We start from the raw sequence: 11520 nt of genomic DNA, 5'->3' as shown, positions 1-11520 counted from the left end.
GAATTCTGAAGCCTTGGCCCATGCTTCTCTTGGGTGATTGGTCTTTTTCTTATTAATTTGTAGGGTCATTTTATAAATTAAGAATATTAACTCTTTGTTAATTATAGGGCTGCAAAGATTTTCTTTGTTTATTGTATGTTTTTCCACGGCACTGCTTTTGATTAAAAAAAAAATTAAATCTCTGTCCCCCAGGTTCTTGCTAAGAATATAACTAAAACTGTTTGATTTTTAATTCTTATCAGAATCTCAGTTGTGAGAAGTAATATATGTGGTGCTTTGTTTAAAGCAGTGCTTCTCAAACATTTTCTAATTTTAAGTAACAGACACTCTCTCCCCCACAACCTCCAGCCTTTTCCCCTGCCAAACACATGATTAGAGAGAGAAAAGAGAAACTGCTATGATGAACTTAGGTTTGGGGGCTCAGCAGTCAGCATGCAGAGGGCCTGTCCTGTCTCTCTCTCTCTCTCTCTCTCTCTCTCTCGCCGCCCCTGTGACACTGTGAGAACCACTAGTGCTCCCTGGAATCTAGTTTGAGAATCATTGATCTGAAGTCTCTGCAACCCCTCCATCTATTTAATCAATTCTGTACAGTGTGTTCCATGGAATATTAAGTAGGATATTAACAAGTGCTTTGTGAAGAAAAGACTCTGGGATTGTTCTACGGCCTGCCAAAATGAGGCGCGCTTTCCCTTTCTGAACTAGATCGCACTTTGATTCTTTTGAGATGGAAATGCTAGCGTACCAAGAGACAGGAACTGGACAAAGGGTGACACACACCCTTTATTTCTCTTCATAGGCAACGCCAAAACAAATAGACAGTTATTGCCCTCGCTGCTCCCGGCCATCTGCTGAAGGTGCAACTCTGGTTTCTGACTGGTCTGAGTGAGGACTGCTCACTTAGCCAGCAGGGTTATGGAGAACCAAAGGGACCAGCAAGGGACAGGTGGGTGCTGACCCCTTTTTATTTTTCCAGGGGTAGAAGTCGTGGACTCTGGGTGACAGTTAGCCACACCTGTCTTCTGCTTTATTTGAAATTTGGAAGGACAAATTTCTCCCTAATCTACTTTTTTTTTTTTGAGTCATATCTATAACAAAGAACAAGTCAAAAGGACTTTAAATGAAGGTACTTTAAGCAGAAAAGTTGCAGATACTACCTTTTTTCCTTCCTGGATCCTTTCAAGAAAAGACAAAGGGAAAGGATGTTGGCATAGCTTGTTTAAGCAGAGCAATCTGGTAGTCCCATATGCTCTTAAGAGAAAGAAAAACTACATAGCAGGAGCAGTGAACCTAGGTCCTTAAGTAGAAGACTGTGCCTAGGGTCTTGCACGACAGTGGTGGAAGAAGCTTGGGAAATGCTGGGTTTCTTTACTGCAGGACTTCTCAGAACCTTTAAAAAGCCTGTGTTCATTGTGAAGTTCCAAGAGGAAGACATGGGTGATTTTCCTACCTTTTCTTGACCACAGAACCCCTTGTGGGTAGAAAGGCTCCAGGAATGGTATTCCGTTGTCCACCCTCTAGAAAAGGCCTGGACCAGACAGTCTTATATTTTGGCTTAGGAAGAACCAGACTCTCAGGGAACCACACCCTTGTCTTTGGCCACTTGCAGATTTGCTTGTGTTGAACTTCCCTTTACCTGCATTGAGGGACATTATATGGAATTTGTTGCATAAACTTGCTCTAATTTTTACTGCAAGGAGGTTGTAATTTTATGTAGCCTATTCTAGAAGAAGCTGAGCAACTCCTGAGCAATCGTTGTGTTTATATCTAACACATGAATTGAGTAACTGTTTATAGTTTGTTCTTTCTTCTTACCACCAGGATGCTCAAGACGTATCTTCCTACCTTTTATTTTGACTTAGCCCCCATTTCCTTGTTCTGAAATTTTTATTTTGTTATATTGACATATGCAAATAAGCTAAATTTAATCCTGTTTTTGAAATGTAGTGGGGTGTAATACTAAAAAAGTACACACCGACATATGTATTCTAACTAGCCTATAAATATATATTTTTAAGTTTCTATTTTATTTTATTTTTTAAAAAATATTTTATTTATTTATTTGACAGAGAGAGAGAGTTCACAAGTAGGCAGAGAGGCAGGCAGAGAGAGAGATGGGGAAGCAGGCTCCCCGCTGAGCAGAGAGCCAGATTCGGGGCTCGATCCCAGGACCCTGGGATCATGACCTGAGCTAAAGGCAGAGGCTTACCCCACTGAGCCACCCAGGCGTGCCTTAAGTTTTTATTTTAATCACCTGGGGCTCAACCAGCAAGCGCCCTCCTTAATCCCATCGCCCATTTAACCCATCCTCGCACTCACCTCCCCTCTGGGAAGATGTTCTCTATAGTTCAGAGTTTGTTTCTTGTTTTTCTCTCTCTCTCTCTCTCTTTTAAAAATTCTTTTTAAAAAATAAACATATGATGTATTATTAGCCCCAGGGGTAGAGGTTTGTGAATCGCCAGGTTTACACACTTCACAGCACTCACCATAGCACATACCCTCCCCAATGTCTGTAACCCCACCCCCCTCTCCCTACCCACCTCCCCCCAGTCACCCTCAGTTTGTTTTGTGAGATTAAGAGTCTCTAATGGTTTGTCTCCCTCCCAATCCCATCTTGTTTCATTTATTCTTTTCATACCCCCCAAGCCCCTCACGTTGCATTTCCACTTCCTCATATCAGGGAGATTATATGATAGTTGTCTTTTTCTGATTGACTTATTTCGCTCAGCATCATACCTTCTAGTTCCATCCACATTGTCACAAATGGCAAGATTTCATTTCTTTTGATGGCTGCATAGTATTCCATGTATATATATACCACATCTTCTTTATCCATTCATCTGTTGATGGTCATCTAGGTTCTTTCCATAGTTTGGCTACTGTGGACATTGCTGCTATAAACATTCGGGTGCATGTGCCCCTTTGGATAACTATGTTTGTATCTTTAGGGTAAATACCTAGTAGTGCTGGGTCATAAAGTAGCTCTATTTCCGACTTTTTGAGGAACCTCCATGCTGTTTTCCAGAGTGGTTGCACCAGCTTGCATTCCCACTAGCAGTGTAAGAGGGTTCCTCTTTCTCCACATCCTCGCCAGCATCTGTCATTTCCCTCTCTCTTTTTAAACTCTTTGCTGGTTTGTTGCGTTTCTTCAATTCCACATATGAGTGAAATCATGGTATTTGTCTTTCTCTACTAATTTTGCTTAGCATTATACTCTCCAGATCACCTGCATCAGTGCAAATGACAAGATTTCACTTTTTTTTTTATATAGCTGAGCAATATCCCATTGTAGGTATGTACTACATCTTTATCCATTCATCAGTTGGTGGACACTTGGGCTCCTTCCATTTGCTTGGTTATTGTAGATAAACATAGGGATGCATGTATCCCTTTGAATTAGTATTTTTGTATTCTTTTGGTAAACACCAAGTAGTGTAATTGCTGGGTCATAGAGTAGCTCTATTTTTAACTTTTTGAGGAACCTCCATGCTGTTGTCCAGAGTGGCTGCACCAGTTTGCATTCCCCCCAGTACTGCGCCAGGGTTCCCCTTCTTCCACATCCTTGCCAACACCTGTTGTTTCTAGTGTTGATTTTAGCCATTCTGAGAGGTATGAGGTGGTATCTCATTGTAGCTCTGATTTGCATTTCCCTGATGATGAATGATGTTGAGCATCTTTTCATGTGTCTGTTGGCCATCTGGGTGACTTCTTTGGAGAGATGTCTGTTCATGTCTTCTACCCATTTTTAATTGGATTATTTGTTTTTGAGGGTGTTGAGTTTGATTCCAACTTGCATATGTTAAACACCTTCTATGTGCAAGGTCCTGCTAGGCCCATGGGGAAATAGACATGAATCAAGCTGTGGTCCTTGTCCCTAAAGGACTAGTTTTGCTCTAAAACAGATGTAATTACCACACTCCATGGGCACACATAAGCACCACAGTGTTGTGTGTTAAGTAATAATGGACTATGTTCAAAATGTGTGCCAGGGAGACTGATAGATCAGTTTAGACAGGCAGAACTTCCCAAGGACTCCCCAGCTTTGGGGGTCAGCTCCCAACTGCCCAGGTCTTTCCAGAATCCACCTCCAGCCAGGTGAGCGAGCGAGTTTTCTGATGATTCCCAGGAACTCTGAGTAGAGCAGAGCAGACTGCCCCAAGCCCTGCCCAAATGACAGATGTGTGACCAAACTAACTATGGTAGTTTTGAACTAAAATTAAAAAGTGCTGTGGGAACCCAGTAGAGCCAATGACCTCTTTGGGAAGAGGAAGAGAGAAGAGCAAGAAAGGGATCATCAGGCTGAAGCTATGGGTGAGGACCCAGGCATTTGCTCTCCATTTGAAGAGATGTGCACGGCTGTGCGTAGGAGTCTATCTGTGCCTTTTCTAAGAAGAGTGTTGGTTGCTCTCATCAGATTCTCGGAAGAGCTCATGGCCTGCAAAATCTTAAGATCCATCGCCTTGTAGAGTAGAGTGATGCCAGGACAGCCAAGGGTGGAAAAATGCTCAGGGGCATGGAGGCCCTAGAGTGTGTAGGGTAGAAGTGACTGGGGATTCACATCCACTCACTTCATCATTCTTTCCTTCAGTAGATAATTTCATGAACACCCAGTATGGCTCAGGCATTATGAACACGATCATCTGTCCCTTTACAGACCTCACAGGCTCTAGCCACTTCTGCAGAAGATTGTCCTCATCCCTACATCTCTCCCATTGGCCTGGAAGACGGGCCCCAAAGTCTACCCTTCTTCCTCCAAACATTTTGAGTTTTATCTTCTTCTCCCCCTACAGCCCTTATAGTAGGAGCTATCAATAAGACACAAGTCCCCAAGACCCCTCCAGGAAATAGTTTTACTACCTTGTCTCAGCCTTCTCAATCAGGATGGAAGTACCATGATTGATTGATTGACTGACTGATTGATTTTTATAAGATTTTTAAAAATTATTTGTCAGAGAGACAGGGAGAGAGAGCACAAGCAGAGGGAGTGGTGGGCTGAGCAGGGAGCCCGATGCAGGACTCAATCCCAGGACCCTGGGACCATGACCAGAGCCAAAGGCAGATGCTTAACCAACTGAGCCACCCAAGTGGCCCCCATGATTTCTTTCTTGAGAACAAAAAAGCCCCATAAGGAATGAAAAGACTTCTTTCTAAGTTGAATGAGAAAAGGGCCATGGCTAAAACACAAAGCTGGAGAAAGAGCCTCGCCGTGTGATGGGAGGGTATTCACTTCCCTGTGGTTTCAGTTTGTCTTGATTGTGTACAAATGGCACCTCCCAGCACCCGAGTCTCCAAAAACCCAGGTGTCTTTGAAGACTTGTTTTCCTCTTTCTCTTTCTCCCCTCCCCCGCGGTCTTCTCTCCGCCACTCACAGCAACCAGGAGGGCTTTACCGTGTAGCCACCAATGTGATTCTTGGCTTTATCACTGACTCACAGTTCCACGTACTGTACCTCAGGCTTCCCATCTCTGAAATGGGTATGGTTATGCAGGAAAGTAATGAAACTTGAAGGACCTCAGGTGGTGAGTTTTGTAGAAGTTGCGTGTGCACGCGCACGCACACACACACGGTATCTGATTAGCCTCCAGGCAGAGTGGGGATGGCAGAATTTCCTCAGAACAATCTAAGCAGAGAACATCTGGTTCCCTTACCTGTTGATACATTTGTCTCTGTGTTCAGTTGGATGAAGCTGTTGATGAACTAGCCTGCAGCCACCCCGTACTCACTCTTGAAACTCCAAACATTTTCTTGCAGGCAAGGAGCTGCCAACTCTGGGTGGTTATAAGTACGGGAAGCCGAATAGACATGTTTCCTTTCTTGCTCTATTCCCAGGACACAGGTTGATGCTTGCCTTTCACCCGCAAGTGAGTTTATTCACTGGAAGTCTTCCTTGAACACTGGCAGGCTCAGAGAAGAATCTCTTCCCAGGGATCCCTAAACCAGTTCCTGGCCTTGTGCAAAATTCGTATTGTCTACATGTTGTCCGTAAAGTGGAATTGGCATGCGGAAAGTGTTTCTGTGTTGTAGGGAAAGGCAAAGATGTCAGGGGAAGGAGGACAGCTCTGCAGTTTAGTGGTTAAATAGCAAAAAAGAAAAAAAAAAAAAAAACCCGCAAGGCTCTGAACTTAAAAGCCAATCCTACTTAAAAGATTTTGTTCTTTACTGAATGTTGTGTAATGTGCCTGTTGTTTTTGCCTGCCTAGCGGCCATTCTCCTTACTTCTGGAAAGAACAACGCAGTTTTGTTTGGGTGATCTATGCTCCCTCATTGGATATCATCTTGGTAGTATCCTTAAACAGAGTGTTTTGCCCTCCTCTGGCCAAGAGGTAAGCTCGTGATCATGGCTATGCCAAATATATTCTCCCAGAAATTTGAATCTTGAAAATCTCCACAGGGTTGGAGCTCATTCATGCAGGTGTCTGTGCCCTAAGGAGACTGTTTCTTAGTTCCCATGGGTCTCCAGAACTTCTCTGGGCTCTGTCCTTTCTGAGAACTATTTGGCTATTACTTCTACTCTGTGAATCCCCCAAGCCCTTCTGAAACACACCCTCCCTTCCTTCCACCCTCCCCCCCACCACTCCCTTCCTCCCCACCCCCTTTTTGCTTAAGTTAGTTAGAGTCGATTCCTGCTCCCAGCCATAATGAAATAACTAGTACCAGACTTGTTTTCCATCTGTACACAACTAGAAAGCTGAAAAAAATATATGAAACAACAGTTTTCAGACATTGAGCAACAGGCAGTGCAGAACTGTGAGCTCTGAAAAAAGCAAGACAATGAAGTGAGCCCTATGATCACCTTGGCTTTCTGCCTAGAAGTATGTTTTAGACTGCAGCACAGGGAGGGGAATTCCAACAGAGCATGGACGTTTCTCTGAATTGAGGACATATAGATTATCATGTGTGGAGACTGAAGAGGCTAAACTTTGTGAGGCCAAGTCCTAGAGAAGAAGGTGCTGCACAGATTAACAGCACCAGAAATCTGTATTGGGAGGCTCTTGGGTGATTGGTTGGATATGTCGTTGCCCAGGCATTGAGTGGAATGCTATAGGAATGACAAAGAACAACTACTGGAGGAATGAACAGAATAATTCCCAGAGCTCTCTTAGGACTGGCGGACAATCAAGTTTTAGCAAACCAGAATGGGAGTAAGTTGTTGAACATCCAAGGTATTCTTTAGAAACAGTAGTGTGGTTGCACCATAGTAGTAGGGTTAAATTTGCCTTAGAAGAAAGGCTCCATGGGATGCCTGGGTGGCTCAGTAGGTTGAGTGTCTGACTTTTGATTTTGGCTCAAGTCATGATCTAAGGGTCCTGAGATTAAATGCTGCATTGGGCTCTGCGGTCAGCAGGGAGTCTGCTTGGGATTCTCTCTCTCTCTCTGCTTCTGCCCCCCACCCTAAAATAAAACAAATAAATCTTAAAAAGAGAGAGAGAGAGAGAAAGAAGAAAGGCCCCACTAGGTCCTCTTCAGCAAAGCTTTTTAAGAAACCTCAAAAAAAGTAAAACTTATAGTAAGTAACTTACATTTTGCCAAATGAATTCCAAAGGAAAATGAGAAAAATCTAGATTCAACCAGATAACATTAATAATGTCTAGCATCCAACATAAAATTACTAGACACCTAAAGAAGCAAGAAGATGTGACCCATTACCAGGAGAACTACTAGTCAGTGTAAACTGACCCAGAATGACAAAGATGATGTAATTAACAGACACGGACTTTGAAATAGCTATTACGAATATGATCAAAGATTTAAAGGAAAGCATGAACATAAGGAGAAGTGGAAGTTTTTTTTTTTAAAGAACTAAATGCAACTTCTGGGGAGGAAAAACACAATCTCTAAAATGAAAACTTCACTGGATAGGTTTATTAACATATTGAAGATTACAGAAGAAAACAAAATAATGGGTATGATGACATAGTAACACAAGCTTATGCAGCACAAGGAGAAAAAAGACTGGGGGGGGGGAGGACGACAGCATCAGGGACCTCTGCGACAATATTAGATGGGCAACCCTACATGTAGTCAGAGCCTCAGTAGGAAAGGAAGGTAGAACAAAATACTTTAAATGATAATGGCTGAAGATGTTCCAAAAACTGATAAAAATTATAAAGCTATCGATCCAAGAAGCTCAACAAATCGTAGGCAGAGTAAACACAAAGAAAAGAACATCAAAGCGATCATAATCACATTACTTCAAATTAGCAATGGAAAGAAAATCTTGAAAACAGCCAAGATGAAAAGAAATCCTACATTCAATAAACAAAGATAAGGGATATCACTGATTCCCCTCTTAAAAACAATGCAAGTGATAAAGACAATGGAATGATATCCTTAATATGTTGAATTAAGCAACAATAACAAAAAACAAACAAAAATCTGTCAACGAAGAGTCTATATTCAGTGAAAATTATCCTTAGAAATAAATGAAGGTGAAATAAAAGTGCTTTTTTTCCGACAAATGAAAGGTGGTAGAATTTGTCACCAGCAGACTTGCACCATAAGAAATATTACAAGTCCTTTGTCAGGCTAAAGAAAAATGATTCCAGGTGGAAACTCAGATCTACACAAGGAATGACGAATACTGGAAATTTTAAATATGTGAGCAAAGATAAGAGAATTTGTAATTTTGTTTTTTATTTTAAGTTGCCTAAACTCAGTCTGCCTTTCAGAATCTAGAATCAATATCTAACGATTTGCGTGGATTTCCAGAAATTATCTTGCCTCTGTAGCAAGAATGCAAAACACTAACATCTGTTAGTTATGGACAAAAAACATGTGGTTAATTATCATAGTAATCTTTATGTATATAAATATATATTTAATATTTATTTATATATTTAGTTAAATATATAGATGTCTATTGAAAAACATTAAAAATATGCCAACTCATCTATTTTGTAGATGAGCCACACAAGGAGGGCCTTGAGATTTTTTGTGACTTTCTCACGGTGTGACACAAAAGCCTCAGTGTACCAACTACAACATCTTTTGCCTTCCCATGACTAACGGGACCACATCACAGCCCTGCCACTTACTAGCAGTGGGATTTGAACAAGGGGGTAAATGTCTCCAACCCTCAGTTTCTTCTCATAAGATGGACATAATAAAATGCCTTCCTCCTTGTGTTACTGAGATTATCACGTATGATACTGTGGGAGTCAGGATGCCTTTGTTCGTAAGAAGCCAACTCAAATTACACATGGAGAATATTTATTGTCTCATGGAACTGGGAAGTTTTGATGGTTTCAGGTACTGCTGGATCCAGGTTCTCAATGTCATCAGGAATCTGTCTCTCATCTCAGCTTTTCTTGGTTCTCAAGTCATCCTCAGGTACACCATCTCTCAAGGTGGTGGCACTGATAACCTCCAGTAGTTCAGGCTCATATCCCACTTACATAGCAGAGCCAAGGGAAAGCAGAGTTTTCTTTCCCTGGAGTCTTAGCAACTGTTCACTCCCATGCCTACCTGTGACCTAATCTGTGACTCTAATTGGTTGGTTCTGGGTTGTATATCCTCCTCTGGAATAAAGCCATGGAATAGGGGTCGTTTCCTAAAGGTAAACTGGGATGTTGTCATCAAAAGTTGGTGTTGCAGATGCTGAGCTGCCCAAACCAACAGACATTTATGACACTTCTGTAAAGCCCTGGACTGTAAGAGCTATCAGGTACAGCCTTACCCAAGTATGGCTTTGCATGTACTACCTCAAACCTTACAGCCATAGCGGGGGAAGGCTCCTATAAGCCCCAACCTCATGGAGGACCCAGTTTCCCAGTCCTGGCCCCTAGCCTTGCATGACCCAGATGGGGTCTCCTGTCCCCAAGCTCCTCCTGGAGATCTGGCACCATACCGTCAGTTCTGGGCTTTCTCTCTTTATTTGATTTTGGCCTCCGCCAATTGTCCCCCAATTTCCCTAAAGTCTCTGTTATGCACTAACAACAATTATTCTTAAAAAAAAAAAAAAAAAAAAAAAAGACGGATTTATTTACTTTAGAGAGAGAGAGCATGAGGAGAGGGAGGGAGAGAGAGTGAAATCCCAAGTGGACTCCTTGCCGAGCTTGGAGCCTGATGTGGGGCTCGATCTCACCACCTTGAGATCATGACCTGAGCCCGAATCAAGAGTCAGGCACTCAGCTCACTGAGCCCAGGCACCCAATACTTACTCTTTTCAACATCTCTGTTTCACAGCAGGGTGGTTTTCAGAGCATCTCCCCATTGTACAGAGGAGAAACTGAGGCCCAGAGAGGTTGAAAACCTCAATCCACACCACACAGCTAGTTAAGTGGCAAAACTGGGGTTCAACCCCCAGAGCCTGTTTTCTAAGGAGCAGTGTGAATGATGGCTGGTGGCCGAGGTCCCACGCCTGGCCTGCCACGGAGTCTTATCCAGACCCGGCATCCCAGCTCTCCTGCCTAGTCCCTGGAGTCCTCAAGTCCTTCCTGATAATCACGAAGCCCGGAGGAAAGGGAAGCTCAGTGTCTGTGTAAGACACCTCTTGAGTGAGATGCTGTGAACGTTTTCGGTCCAGACGAGGGAAGAGGAGTGGCTGGGAACAGGACCCAGCAAATGGAACCTGGGGGTGCTCTGTTAATTTCCTGTGGCTGCCGTTACAAATCCTCAATGTTCCTCCGGCCTGGAGCCGCATATAATACCCAACTCTGCCTCCACCTTCACCCGCCTTGCCCTCTGTATGACTCTGTGTGTTCTCTGTCTGCTGTCCCCCTGCCTCGCCCTCACAAGGACACCTGTCATTGGATTCGGGGCCCACCCAGGTAATCCAGGATGATCTCCTCTTGAGATCATTCAGTTAACTACATCTAGAAAGACCCCTTTTCCAGGTGTCTCACATTCACAGTTTCCAGGGCTTAGGACCTGGCCACCTCTCTTTTGGGAGGGCGCACTGATCCACCCCCCCCCCCCAACCAAGTGGAAAAGCAGCCCGACTGGGTCTCGGAGCTGCCAGGCTGCGTGAGGGGGCGAGCTGCAGCGAGTTCTCGACGGTGCCTCTTTCATTGTTTCGTATTTTTCTCTTTTGTTTTGAGGTTTTCTGCCCTCTTTTCTGGAAGGTGCACGATGCTCGGCTCTGTGGTTATTTTCGCCTAACAGCTGTGTTTCCGGTGAGCAGCTGGGGGATGCTTCTGACTCAGCAAAACGGGAGCAGTAACCGCCAAGAAGCCGTTCAAGCGAGGCTCGAAATAAAGCAGCAGTTTCTTCCCGGTCCCTACTCCTTTCACTTCCCCACCCGTGGGCACCTTCTGAGAGTCTCACAAAGCGCTTGTCAGAAACCCTTTGGAGCAGCAGGCGAAGGCCTGGCCGAAGGTGGCCCTCAGATCGGAAAACGGAGACATCATGGAAAGCATGGGGCCAAAGCAGCCCGGCTTTGTGTCTGGGACGCCCCGCCCCGGTGGCCCCCGCCGCTCCCCTGCTCCCCACTCGGGCTGGGGCCTTCCAACTTTCCCACTAGGCTCAGCAGCGAAAGCGGAGGCGGGCGGGTGTGGCTGCGAGTGGCCTCCCCCAGGCCCGGGG

At 44.1% G+C, this 11520-nt stretch overlaps 1 long non-coding RNA gene across 1 annotated transcript; it reads left to right on the top strand.

The window, feature by feature from the left end:
• Positions 1-832: 832 nt before the first annotated feature.
• On the top strand, positions 833-11212 carry LOC132023817 (uncharacterized). The gene is made up of 3 exons (XR_009406055.1): positions 833-943; positions 6198-6320; positions 11037-11212. It is a non-coding gene; the product is annotated as an uncharacterized LOC132023817 (long non-coding RNA).
• The last annotated feature ends 308 nt before the right edge of the window (positions 11213-11520 follow it).

The sequence above is a fragment of the Mustela nigripes genome, chromosome 8 (genome assembly GCF_022355385.1).
Source record: "Mustela nigripes isolate SB6536 chromosome 8, MUSNIG.SB6536, whole genome shotgun sequence".
Classification (NCBI taxonomy): Eukaryota; Metazoa; Chordata; class Mammalia; order Carnivora; family Mustelidae; genus Mustela; species Mustela nigripes.
The sequence above is the reverse complement of the archived record's forward strand: the minus strand, read 5'-3'. Positions and strand labels throughout refer to the sequence as shown.